The sequence below is a fragment of the Sebastes fasciatus genome, chromosome 12, assembly GCF_043250625.1.
Source record: "Sebastes fasciatus isolate fSebFas1 chromosome 12, fSebFas1.pri, whole genome shotgun sequence".
NCBI lineage: Eukaryota > Metazoa > Chordata > Actinopteri > Perciformes > Sebastidae > Sebastes > Sebastes fasciatus.
Genome location: NC_133806.1, coordinates 26,470,151 through 26,484,338, shown reverse-complemented (window position 1 = coordinate 26,484,338; position 14,188 = coordinate 26,470,151). Strand labels below are relative to the sequence as shown.

Sequence of the window (14,188 nt, the reverse complement as noted above, 5' to 3'; positions counted from 1 at the left end):
AAGACTGTAAATTATAATAAAAAAATGTGATCCCGTTCCAGATTTTTACACAGAAGGCACGCTGCTCTATTTTCCCCTCTAAAATAACACATAAAGTCCCTACTTTATAATATTATGACTTTATTCTCATAATGACTTTTTTCTTTTAAATTTATAACTTTATTCTCAGAATATTACGACTTTTTTTCTCTTAAACTTATGACTTTATTCTCATAATACTACGACTTTTTTTCTCCTAAACCTATAATTTTATTCTCGAAATCTGGCCCTAATACTCCTTCGTACATTTTACAACATTTAGGACATAATGATTTAAATGAGGGCTATTTAAGTGTTCCTACTGGAAGTTGATTTACCTCAAAGATAATGATCCTCTCATTTATACATTCGTGGCCATTGGCGTTTTTAGTACAAAAGGCGGCAGCGCCATCTGGCGGCCGTTGTCAACAAAGCACCGGAGATTGATCTCTTTGCTTCTACACTCTTTGGCTGCAGGTGCAAGATGAGTTTTTCTTCTGTACAACAGTGACGTAACAGTGACGTACTTTGAAGAGCTACAGACCACTACTTGGTTGACCGGCGGGAACCTTCCAGAACCGACCGGTGGAGCCTCCGTTACCATAGAAACAGAGTAAATGTGCTATAATGAACGTCATAGAGAGACAACCGAGACCAGCAGGATGGTTTCTGTCATTTTATTTTGTCTAATTTAACGGTCTGCCTCCGAAGAAGGACATCCGTCCACCGCAGGCAGCTGCTCTACGGCCGCCGCACGGAGGAGACATACAAACGGTCTGTCCAGCCGGCATATTAACACTTCTTCCTCCGTGAATTAAGGATTTATTTCGACCAAACCAGAGCTGCTGATTATTGGAACAATGGAAAGACTAACCAAGACGTGTTTGGTGAGTTCAGAAGTAGAAAACTCATGGCATGTCATCAATGCATGGTACATGAAGGCACAGCCGGTGTTGTGATAAATAATGCTACCGCTCACAATTAGTGTTGCCAGATCTCGCGAGAGAAACAAGCATCCGGGTCTGTAGAGACAAGCCCAAAAGAAGCATCTCTCCCCCCAAAAAGCTCAAAACAAGCGACCTTTCCTACCAACCACAATATGATCCCTTCATATGTATGTATGTATTTATTTGGATTGCATTTCAATGCATTTTTGCGTCCATTTTTAGCTTGTAACTTTACATTTTCCTTGTTTAAGTAACTTGGAACATTTTATTTCATTTTTGTATTTCATTTTTAGCTTGTAACTTTAAATTTTTTTTTGTCATAAACTTAATGAACTTTTTACATTCAATTACTTTTCACATACAACATTTTATTTCATATAATTACACAAAATCCCACCGGCAGAATTAGCACAACACACCGACTGTCTCTCTCACTCGCTCTCTTCTTTACCGTCTCGTATTGAAAAGCGGTTTTGGAGGTTTGCGGGCCTCTAACAGGTCTGAACGACAGGGAGCACAACTTTCAGCCTAACAGAAAACAAGAGAAAAGTCCCGTTAGAGAAAATAAATGAAACTCAGTGCAGCCTGGTGTGGTGCTGGTGCTGGAACTGAGGCGAGAGTGGCCGGTGCTGGTGGATGGTGCATCTCCAAAACGTCCACGAAACTGCATTTCAAACGGCGGACCTCTACAAGATGTCTATCCGTCCTCCGGTGCGCTGAGATGGGGCGTGCGGCGGGTGGGCGTGCGGCGGGTGGGCGTGCCGCGGGCGTGCAGCGGTGCGGCTCCTCGGTGCAGCAGCGGCCAGATGGCCGTCTCGCCAGGAGGAGACATTGAGGAAGAGAACGAGTGAGAGAGAGAGTCGATGTGTTGTGTTCATTCTTGTCTCATTTGTGGTTTGAAACGATGCAATCTGGTTGCCATGGTAATGACTTACGTATGACTATTAACCGCACCCCCATTCTCTGTTTGATAAAGAACGTTAACCAAAAAACAGGAAGTAACACTGGCTGGAGGGGGGGCTTTAAAATATTTTGCTTCAAATTTTGCTCTGGCCTCTTCTTTAAGTTTGTATTCAACATTAATACTTCATTAAGTCAATAACATGTACTGAAACTAATGTATAAGGGACACAAAAAAGGCGATTATTATTTGGGCAGGTAAAAATACGCTTTTATGATTTTTTTCAAGAAGTTAATTTCGGACACTGAAGAAAGGTAGAATGAAAAGTGAAACACTTTTGTTTGCAATAAAACCTCAACAGGGCGCCTTTAAGATGTGAAGCTGAAGAGATGCGTGCTGTCTTAACCAGGATGAACTCTGTGTTCAGCTGATATGAAGTGATTGTATCTGCTGTCTTCTTCATGTTCTACATCTCAAGCCCTCCTCTTCTTCGTCTTCTTCCTCCTGCTGCTGCTGTCTGTCCTGTCTGGATGTTTTACACTGCACGCGAGCAGAGAGCTTTTTTATAAAAAACACTAGATTCACTTTTTTTCAGCTCGCTCGTCCATCGTGTTGCATCATCTTCAAAAGCTGCGTTCAACAAGGCCGCTCGCTGGGCTGTGTAACCATCGCCGGGTCGGCCGTGTGTGATAGGGCTGATGGGTAATGAGGAGGTGAATCATAGGGCTTGGTTGGTGTGACAGCAGAGGGACGCGGGACACTCAAACAAACACAGCTTCATGCTCAGATTCATGCATTTTCAGGTTTTCACACATGCATCACCTCACAAAGGCGTTACTTACAAGCACACATTGTTAGATATAAAATGCACTCAAACACGGACACACGAGACACTGCCTTGCTTTCAGATTTTACCAGTTCTCACAAAAAAAGTCAAACTTTTAATAATTTAAAGTTGTGTTCATTTGGATGGCATGTAAGCAGGCATATAAAAGTTGTACTTCTTTCACTGTTCAGCTCAGTTTACAGTAAACACGCTCCTCTGCTGGTGAAGACAGCAAGCGACAAAAAAGTGAAGAGAAAATGGAAAAAGTTTCTCCAAGCACATAAAAACTAAATGAAACTAGACCTGGTGTGCATTCTGACTTTGGGGTCGATACAGCATAGTATCACGATATTTTGCGTGACAATATTGTAATGATACACGGATGTCAAGTAGGCTTGTCGCGGCAGTTACACGGTGATCAGGCACACACCGATTACATCAGGTACCCACCGCCCCCACCGTCGTTTCGCTTTTTTAAAAAAAAACAAAAAACATTCAGTTCATTTTGGCGTATCAGCGCCGTGTTTTCAATAGATAGTCGGACGACGGACGCTACAAACTGACAGTGAATGTGTCTGCTCTGTAAAGAGTCAGTTCAGAGCCGCAGGAGACAGATTTCACAGACAGGACGAGAGAGAGTCAACAGACCGAGAGATGGCGGAGGATTTGGTGTCGAAGGGAAAAACAAACGCGCCTATTCTGCAATATTTCAGATTTAAACCCAATAGTATAAGGGAACCATAACCTTAATGAGGTAATCAGCGTGCGAAGGACGGGGCGGTCACAGCCGGTGTGCGCGGCGCAGCAGTGTCAGGTAGACCACTGCAAACCCTGCAGTGAAAGCTGGATCAGAGAGGCCAGACACACAGCCACCCGACGGTAAAGATCAAAGTAAGCGCTATACAGATATTGTCCGTCATCTTTTCTTGTAAAATGTCCGGTGTAATCGGTAATACCGGTGTTGTCACAAGTTTATTAACCGGTGGAGAAATTTCCTCACCGTCACAAGTAATGCATTGGTACCAACCATGTCATGCTAGCATGAGAAGAACAGTAAACACAATAACACAATACAACAAATATAACAACATAAATCCATTTAAATAATAAATAATAAAAAATAACTGTTATTTAGAAAAATAAAAAGCTGAAAATAATGAGCTGCAGGCATGAATACACCCAGATGTGTTCATTACTGTACAAATACACACAAAACGCATGCTGACTCACACCACAAACACACACACACACAGGATCAGACTCGCAGCTGATTTGACAAATTTCTGTCTGATTTGGCTTCGTCGGCTTGAACGTGTCACATTGGAGTTCGCCTAACATAAACACACACACAAACACGGGTAAGCGATCATGCGTGTAGCTCAGATGATGTGACAAATGTGTGTGCGTGTGTGTCACATTGTGTGTGTGAGTCGCTCGCTGGCCGTCTGTCTCTTCTCGCCGCACAGATTCGACGTTTCTGCTCTCAGAATCACTTCTGTCAGTTTCAAACATCTGGATTTAGGTGACGCTTGTGTGTTTAAACTGCGTGTGTGTGTGTGTGTGTGTGTGTGTGTGTGTGTGTTCATGAGTAAATATTATCCATGTGTGTGTGTGTGGAAGCGTGTCATCCTGATATATCTAGGTTTTTTTTTGTCCATGACTGAATTTCTTAGGGTTGTCATTGTCTGTCCAACACAACTAATTAATGGTTAGACATAAAACTCCAGAGGATGAGTACTTAGTTTTTAAAAAATTAACTATTCAGCCCAGTCTCACAGCAAAGCCTGTAATAGACCCGCCTGTGCACTATATTCGATATGTATTGAGATTCTTAAAGGGACTGTTTGTAACTTCTTACACGTATAAATCAATCCGGGTCAGTTTCCCACGCGGGCTCGTGTGTGGCTACGCTGTTCAGACAAGACTCCAACACAAACACGGAAGCACCAAAACCGCAAAGTTCTATCTAGTGAAGCCCGTCTTGCAAAACAGTGTTGGCCGCGGTCGGAGGATGCGGGGGAGACCGTAGCTTTGGTCTCCAGGGCTGGAGTCTCTGCTGTACTCTGCTCCTCTGCTCCTCTGCCTGCCTGCCTTTCACTCACACACCGCGCTCGTTCTCGCTATTTCGCTCTCATGTGCATGCGCGCACACTCCACACTGCAGAAGAATTAGTTTAGCCCTGAGAATATCTAGTGAATGTACAGTGGACGTTTGTGCAGAAATAAAAGTGCAGCTCCTCCAGACCAACAGAGGTTTCCCGTGTCTTGTGAAGTGACGGGGCTCCGCAGCGAGAAACGTTATCGTCTCCTACCGGGTGCCGGTGTCTTCCCTGTTCCCTCCGGCTGCGGTCGGGAAGCTGAGGCAGGAAAAGCCAACACTAGGATCAGCATTGATTCATGGAGAGACCTTCGTCTGGTCAGCTAACATTACTGCGAAGCAGGTGAAATATATAGTGATATTGTGGTTTAAGCTGACGTGTGTCGCATCACTGTTTTGAGTGATGCTCGTTCATGTCTATGTACAGCGAGCACAAGCGTGAGCCAGACGCTGACTTTCGTTGACTTAACGACCACAGGTGTCGCCGTTAACAAGCATTTCTGATTCTTACAAACAGTCCCTAAGTATTGCGATTTGATTTTATGATTTTATGGTGGTATTGTTAACTTTTTTAACACTAGAAAGTTAAATAATACATTTCTAGGGACTTTTACTTTGGAAAATATCTAAATTAACTTGTATACTTCCTCTAACTTCTCCAAGGTCGTCTCTTGCTCTCCCGTCAGCTCCGTTCTCTTTATACATCCATGGTCAGCTCCATCGGGGCCGTTTGAATGGATTTAACATAAATGTCAGTATATGGGTGCTCTACAGTTGTAGCGTCGGCCCATTTGACCACGGAGATGAGAGTGACGGCCGGCTTGACCATACGTTACCGCAATACGATAACCTTTCCTGTCCATGACAGAGTTAGCGTGCAGCTTTAGCTGTGATGCCTAGCTCTGCTTTGCCTGCAATGTGTGAAACCCAAAATGTTTCCATACTTTACTGTATGTGTAGTGTTTACCACTTTGGATTTAACATGTGAGGGTGCAGGTTGTACACACAAGGACCCTCCAAAGTTTTCTACTTTCTGTGGTTTGTTTTGGTTGACGGATACAGAACAGATATGACGTCACGTTACTCAGACTACAACAATAAAAGCGGTAACTTCCTTCTACCTCCACATAGACTCAAATGAGGCAAATATATCGATTCTGGCATTAAAAAATCAATTTCAAAATCAAAAAGTGCATGCCCTTTTTCAAACAGTTTCCAATGACAGCTTCTCAGATGGTTCTGTGTAACAAATCATGTGACGGGTCAGGTTCGTAAACAACCTGCCAGTCCATCAAATTCACTATCCTCTATCCTTCCTAAAGACATTTTGTATGTCAAACTTGTTCCTGTGCACATTCACGTTTTGCATCCTCACATTGGTATGTCCTTTATTCTGAAGGGATTCACTACAATCAGCTGACCATCAATATTCTCGCATTTCAAATTAGACCTCCTGTCGTCACTTTCCTCAGTGTGTCTGTAGGGGGAGCTGTAGTACATGCTGTCACTTTCTCACCTTCATCCTCCTGCATCACACCACCACCAACACACACAGATGCTTGACACCAGCCGTCTGTTTGCGATTACAGCGGCTGAAGGTCAGTGTGTGTTGATGAAGAGAGGCGCTGTTGCCGCGGTGACGTCAGCGCTGACTGACAGGTGTGTGTACAGACTGATCAGAGGTCAGCTGTGACTCACACATTCCCTCTGATAACAATACTTTTACTTTTTTGGTTTATTATATTTTTGAATTATAAATATGAATCTGAGGTAAAAGTACAATATTTCCCAATGAGATGTATTGGAATAGGAGAATAAAGTAGCATATAACGTACGAGTACCTAAAATTTTACTTAAGTACAGTACTTGAGTCACTTTCAACCAGTCCATATATGACAATATAAGTTAAGTTAAGATGTCTTTAAGGTTGATATTCCATTGTATTTGATTCAAACCCTAAAAATGACCAAAAATGATGTGAGTTGCAAACAGAATATCTTATTCAAATAAATTAACTGTACAAAAATAAACAAACAAATGTCAAATATATCCATATAATAACATTACAGCTTATTTATCTGAGTGCGTTGCTGCTTGTTTCTTGGGACGGGTCTAATTGCTGGTGTTTGAGACTGTGCACGTTGTCAAGCAGTGAAACTTATCGACAGGATATTAAAGTTTCTTATTGAGGAAATGTTTCTTTCAGCGTTTGACTAGTTTTCAGTATGAGGGCGTTTACCTTTCACCCTCAGGCTTCCTGTGTGTCTGTATCTTGACTCTAACTTTAAAACTGAGCCCGCTACAACCTTGCAAGTTGCATTAATGCGTTAAAGAAATTAGTGGCGTTAAAACAAGCATTTTCTAATCCACAGAAGTATTACGTCCAACGAAACTCCACTCCTTATTTAATGTTAAAGAAGTTTTGTCTCCAATCTAACCACAATTGTGGTTAATGGTAGTCTGATGTGTATTCTTCTGACTAATGGTGTTAATGGCGTCTCAGTGAAATATAAAAGAGGTTTGTTACTCAATTTAACAGATCTAAAATAAGATAAAACAACTCAAACTTTCTTTTCTACTGACACTCCGAGTATGAGGTGGCTCCTTGTTATCTTAGTAAAAGCTCTTTGTATTATATAACTTCAGAAAAGACACAATTTCCCCACAGGGATCATTAAATTTTCATCTAATCTTGAGTCATTGTGGCAGCAGCAAAGAAGTGGATACAGATAAAAATAAAAAAAATGGGGGAAAAAAGGAGGATTTTAGCAGCACTATGCAGTATTGTTTTTTCACGTGGAGGTTGAGGTCTGAAGACTTAAATAGAGTTTCACAGTGGGAGGAACTATTAGGGGCGCCCTCATTCCAGAAGTCATGTTCATTTGTTAGAAAAAGTGACTGAGCGTCTGACAAAAGATGAACAACTGTGAAAGTATTAGGGCTGGGACGATTCACCTATCTCCTGATTCGATACTATCACGATACTTGGGCGCCGATTCATATGTATTGTAATTTTTAAGTATTGCGATTCGATATCACGATTTTATTGTGATTTTCGTTAACTTTTTTAACACTAGACCATGGGAAAAAGTTGAATCATACACTTTTAGGGACTTTTACTTTGAAAACTATCTAAATTAATCCAGTAAAAATGTTTGATTTTCAGCATGTATGTAGTCAGAGATGTCCTGAAGTCAAATATATCAGTCATCGTCAGGAATTATTTATTACATTTTTTCCAGCAACCCAAAAATCAAAGAATAAAGACATTTCTCTCACAAATTACTAGTATTTTCTTTTTAATTTATAAGGGACATGTAATGTTTTATACTTCTGGTGAATATAATCCAATCTTATTTCCATGTATGTATTTTGTCTATACAGTTCCCTTTGTTAACACCTTATTTTGAAAACCAGACGTAGGTCACACATGTATACATCCTCTAACTTCTCCAAGGTCGTCTCTAGCTCTCCCCTCAGCTCCATTCTCTTTATACGTCCATGGTCAGCTCCATCGGGGCCGTTTGAATGCGCTTAACATAAATGTCAGTATAAGGGTTGCTCTACAGTTGTAGCGTCGGCCCATTTGACCACGGAGATGAGAGTGACGGCCGGCTTGAGCCCACGTTACCGTAATACAATAACGTTTCCTGTCCATGACAGAGTTAGCATGCAGCTTTAGCCGTGATGTCTAGCTCTGCTTTTCCTGCAATGTGTGAAACCCAAAGTGTTTGTTGCTTGGAGTGATCAGTAACAGAATACCTGACAGAGCGACCATGTTTCATACATGTGCAGCATGAACATGAACAAGCTTTGTGTGCAGATGTGTGTGTGTGTGTTTTGAAGGAATCAGTAGAAGTGAGAAAGATGCTGTAAATCCTCGTCTGCTGCTGCTTTAGCTTCTCAGCCGGCTCCCCTTCTCCCTGAGATTAGACTACACAGGGGATGTGTGTGTGTGTGTGTGTGTGTGTGTGTGTGTGTGTGTGTGTGTGTGTGTGTGTGAGGAAGTCACTTATAAGCCTTAGTGTGTGTCAGTATGTGTTTATGTGTGTCATGATATGTGTATTTGACTGTGTGAGTTAAAAAAAACAGCTTTAAGCTTCCTGCATATGTGTGTGTGTGTGTGTGATAATAATAATCCCTTTTTGTATGTGTGAGATGTGTGTATATATACATGTGTGTTGAATGCATGTATTTGTGTGTTAGCAAGAAGTTTGCACCTCTCTGAAAACATCACTAGTATCAAATTAACCCTCGTATGTGTGTGAGTATATGGCCATTTATATATTGGTGTGATGAAGGCACTTCATAATGTGTGCTTGTGTGTGTGTGTGTGTGTGTGTGTGTGTGTGTGTGTGCAGTTGGTAAACACGTCCCTCGTCTCCCTCGACAGGAATCTGAGCCAGAAAATCCCGATGCTCCGACACAGAAATCCAGGTTTATAATGACGAGAGGCAGCAGACACACCGCAGAGCGGAATAATCAGATCAGGAGGAGGAGGAGGAAGGTGGGTGAAGTGAGTGATGAAGGAGGTCTGATTGTAACAATCAAAGAGTTTGTCTTTTCCAGCCAGCAGTCCATACGTATAGGAGTTATTACATTGCTGGGAAAACCGTGATTTCTTGTTTTGATTTGAAACACAGAGGTTCAGATACTTTATCATAAAATGGGGTTTATATGGTTTGTTTTAAAGCTGATATATTTATTTCATATTTTTCAGTTTATTTGGTAGGTCTTTCAATAGAACAACAATTCCTCTTGAAAGTAAACTATCTTTGCGGTTCCAACCATTCACATTGATCTGCTCCTCCTGATTTAAGTTTTTATTTGAAGTAGTCACATGCAACAATATTGATTTGACATTTTGGATTTTCCTTTTTATGCCTCTGTCAGCGACAGCCGTGGCCGAAGACATTGTGTTTTCGGGCTGTCCGTCCATACGTCCATACGTTTGTACGTTTGTACAACTGTCCGGTCATAAGTGGTGATAGGACCTGAATTTATACAGCGCTTTTTCAATAACACTGAGCCGCGCTACGTCTCTCTCTCTTTTACTGCTCGCCCTCTCAGCTCATTCACACTATCTCTCTCTTTTTCTATCTGTCTTTACTTTTAATGTTATCAAACAAAGAGAAATGTTCTCCTAAAATGGTCCTAAATCGATACTAAACTAAACTTCCTTGTTTATAAATGAAGCGGTACAGTTGAAGCAGCGGTGTTGTGTGTGTGTTTCACCAATCAGTGATGGTCATCCCCGCAAACTCCACCTAGAAAGTTCCTGTACTTTCAGAAAGTAGTACCCCGGACCAGGACCTTTTTGGGGGGTAAAAAAGTTATCCCAGGAACTTAATTTAGACCCTGGTCTCTGCGTTCGAAACGGAATGAGTTCCTCAAAAGGTCCTTAGTTCCGGGGAAAGTTCCTGCGGTGGAAACGGGGCTAAGGTCAGATATTTCTTTAATAGTGTAGAAAGTCCTCCAGGTGTTACCTCCTGCTGCCACTTGGCGACGCCAAAAACATCTGGTACTTTACTGGAGTAGCTGAGATAGCTGGTTTGTTTTTGTGGCAACCACATGGAGGATTGGTTGGGGTTTGACAAACTGCAGCGGGGCGAGGTGGGGGTGGGGGGGGTGGAGGGTGGAAAGGAGGATGAGCTTGTAGAATAAAAAGCGTGGCGGCGGTTTCTGACAGAGATCTGACAGCTGCTGCAGGTTCACATCAACCATCTGCAGAACCGCAGTTCTGCCGAGTTCGCACACCTCCCGTCACATCAAGTCAGCTTTTTACCCACCGATCCCACGAGTTCAAGACAGGTCTGTGTGTGTATGTATGTGTGTGTGTGTGTGTGGGTGTGTGTGTGTGAGAGAGAGAGAGAGCTTGTGTATGCACATTTGCAAAGTGACGTTACAAGAGCAGCAGTGTGTGTGTGTACACAAGAGAGTTAAAGACAGATTGAGAGCTTGTGTGTGTTTGAGGTATTACTTTATGCAGTCTCAAGAGTGTGTGTGTGTGTGTGTGTGTGTGTGTGTGTGTGTGTGTGTGTGTGTGTGTGTGTGTGTGTGTGCGTGTGTGTGAGCTGTCGTCCAGGATTTACCCTCAGTGAGAGTTAATCTGAGTGTCGGCAGGATCCTCTAAAGGTTAGACGGAGACAGAGAGGAGTGTGTAGGAAACACTGCAGCTGACCTCATTTCCAACACACACCTCCTTCACTTGTCTTTAATACCGGGTTTGATGGTGTGTTTGCTCTGTAGGTTTGTGTCTGTGAGCAAAAAAACAAAACTTATTTCATTTTTTGCTCCTCTGTGAAATTGTAAAGGTTGCGTTTGCAGCCCCTCTGGGTTCAACAGAAAGAGGTAAAAATACAGAAATGAAATATTTCTTCATTCATTGAGCTGCATGTCCTGTCCAACACAGTCTCACAGCAGTTTGTGAAATAGTTACAAATCTATTTGATTCGTGTACACAGACACAAATTTCCCTTTTTTTAGTGACGCTCAGCGCGAATTTCAACAATGTGTTTTTCGTACGTTTTCCTACGAATGTCCAGCAATACGTGACACACATGTCAATTTCCGCTCCAGTCTTTTCAAAATAAAGCTACTTTGTTAGGTTTAAGAAATGATCGACTTGGTTAGACTTAGGCAACAAACTAAGTCAGGTTTAGGAAAATATACTGGTTTGGGTTAAAATAACACTGGAAGTGCCGTAACTTAAGTACGGAAGTTACGTGACAAATAAATCAACTTGTGGTTTCACACCGGACACAAACAGCGGTCTCCTGGTGAAAATCCTGTGTTTTTTGACCCACCGTCCATCCCGACCTCCTCCCTACGTGGCGTTCTCAGCTCTCTATACGTCCCGGTTCACAATTACGTGGATTACATGTGAATTGATTTTGTGCTGACTATCATGAAAAAAACACTCATTCACCCTCTCCTCAGTCATAGAACTGTGAGTTTCTGAACGACGGTTCAGCTGATGCGCTGATCATTTCAGGTGGAATTTATGAATGCGACCATATTTAGGCTATAGAGGTATTTTTGTAGGCCAACCAGGAAGTTAGCATCTCCCTGGTTTCCTCGACAAAAAGCCAATGGGATTGTTCCCTCAGGTTTTGGATTATTGCAGAAAATAAGCTCTGTGGCAAACACACGTTTATGATACTTACACGTTTTGTTCAGCAAGATAATCTCCACAGATGAACACAACTTTATGATTTTTGAAGTGTGAATGCAATCGCCAGAAGTAAAAAGCTAACGTTAGGCTATAAACAAACTACACCACGGTCGCATGAACGCTAGTATACACAACGTGTTAACGTCGGAGCTTATCGATAATACGGTCTTGAAACAAATTGCCCAAGGGCTCATTTAGTACGTGTTTCAGTACCCATTTCTAGCCATGCGAGAATACGGAAAATCTGTATATACTCGTCACGCTCGATATACTACGTCACTTGCTCTGACTGAATCCCAAAAAAAGAGAAAAGAAATATTTTTATAAGCTTTTCTTTAGTGTTGCACTCTGTGTCTGCAAATCTAACACAAAATCTTAGAGAATAAACATAAAGAGTCTTTGCAATGGAGATATGTGTTTAAATGTAACGATAAGACACCCCAACAGGGATATTTGTTGACAAAAGAACCCCACAAACACCATCAGCAGGTTGTTAGTAATAACTCGGGAGGTTAAAGGTTCATATGTGACTTTAAATTGGGGAATTCCCACTCGGTATATTGTTGAGTCATATGAAGTGATAAAATGATTCAATAAAAAAATATTAAATGTTTTTATGAGTTAGTTTAACCTCAGCTGAACAAACAGACTGAAGCTCTCTGTGTGTGTAGTTCACTGTTACTGACTGACGACCTTCAGGTGAGGATTCATTTGCAAACTGAAAGCAGCTCCGTATGAACCCGAGCGGGTCGACACCCTTCACGCGTCCGTCGCTTTGAAGGGAAGCCAAATGGCTCGGCTCCACCGCGCTGATCTCATCCACTCTCCAAACTCTGAATATTAAAACACATAATGCATGCAGTTTCCCCTCTCTTGCATTTTTCCCCCGTAGTTCTTTGTCGTGTACCGGTGCTTAACGTGCTGATTTAGATGTGGGGTGTCAGCCAAGCTGCCCTCAGGCGGTTTTACCCTCTGCGACCCAGTTTATGGACGCTCCCGCTTCCCCCGCTGTCAGCCCAATGCCGGGCCCACCACAGAGCCGTCAGGTGGCTTCATGTGCTGGACTGCCAGGCCGATTCCCCAAATTACCCTCCTCCAAAGTGCTCTGCATTTAAGGGAACAACAGACTCCTAACTGGGAGTTCATTATTGATTATTGTTACAACCCAGAGCTCCAGGGGAAACGGAAGCAAAAACTGGGCTAAAATAAATCCAGTTATTGTTTTGAGAGTTTACAAACTTAGATATATACACACAGTTCTTTAACGAAACTGATATAAAAGAAGCTTCTTACCAACTCAATTTCAGCAGCTGGCTTGTAGGAAAATTAAGTGAAAATAAAATCTGAGCAGCAGAACTACTCTAAACTTACCTGCCAAAACTAAAGTAGGGAGAGAACCACCATGTAATAACTAGGGATGTCTATCGATTAAAATATTTAATCGTGATTAATCGCAAATTAATCACACATTTTTTATCTGTTCAAACTGTACTATAAAGGCAGATTTGTCAAGTATTTAATACTTTTATCAACATGAGAGTGGACAAATATGCTGCCTTCTGCAAATGTATGTATATATTTATTATTGTAAATCAATTAAAAACACAAAACAATGACAAATATTGTCCAGAAACCCTCACAGGTACTGCATTTAGCATACAAAATATGCTCAAATCATAACATGGCAAACTGCAGCCCAACAGGCAACAACAGCTGTCAGTGTGTCAGTGTGCTGACTTGACTATGACTTGCCCCAAACTGCATGTGATTATCATAAAGTGGGCATGTCTGTAAAGGGGAGACTCGTGGGTACCCAGAGGACCCATTTTCATTCACATATCTGGAGGTCAGAGGTCAAGGGACCCCTTTGAAAATGGCCACCAAAATTTAGTATAAGTTTGGAGCGTTATTTTACCTCCTTCTCGACGAGCTAGTATGACATAGTTGGTACCAATGTATTCATTAGGTTTTTTCTAGTTTTCACTTGTTAACACGTTAACATATTATTATTGTGTTAACTTTGACAGCTCTAAACGTAACATAACTACGGAACACGTCACAGACGTCACTATGTAACTTACAAAAAAAAAACACCGGTCTCCTGTTTGAAAGTCGTGTGGCATTCATGTGTCTTTTTTTGTGAACAGGCTGATGAGGGACAAAACGTACCCTTCATGGTGGTGGTACAGCACAGTTATATATGGGAGGATTGAACTGACAACAGT

General features: G+C 41.9%; 1 protein-coding gene across 5 annotated transcripts in view; it reads left to right on the top strand.

Moving 5' to 3' along the window:
• Positions 1-579: 579 nt before the first annotated feature.
• Positions 580-14,188, top strand: part of LOC141779560 (neural-cadherin) — a 183,099-nt gene continuing 169,490 nt past the window's right edge. For 2 of the 5 annotated variants that reach the window (XM_074654444.1, XM_074654442.1), the window contains exons 1-2: positions 580-905; positions 9,183-9,296. The gene's annotated coding sequence lies outside the window, so the exon portion shown is untranslated. Of the gene's footprint in view, positions 906-9,150; positions 9,306-14,188 lie in introns of all 5 variants that reach the window. The other 3 variants (XM_074654446.1, XM_074654443.1, XM_074654445.1) reach the window with 3 other exon arrangements.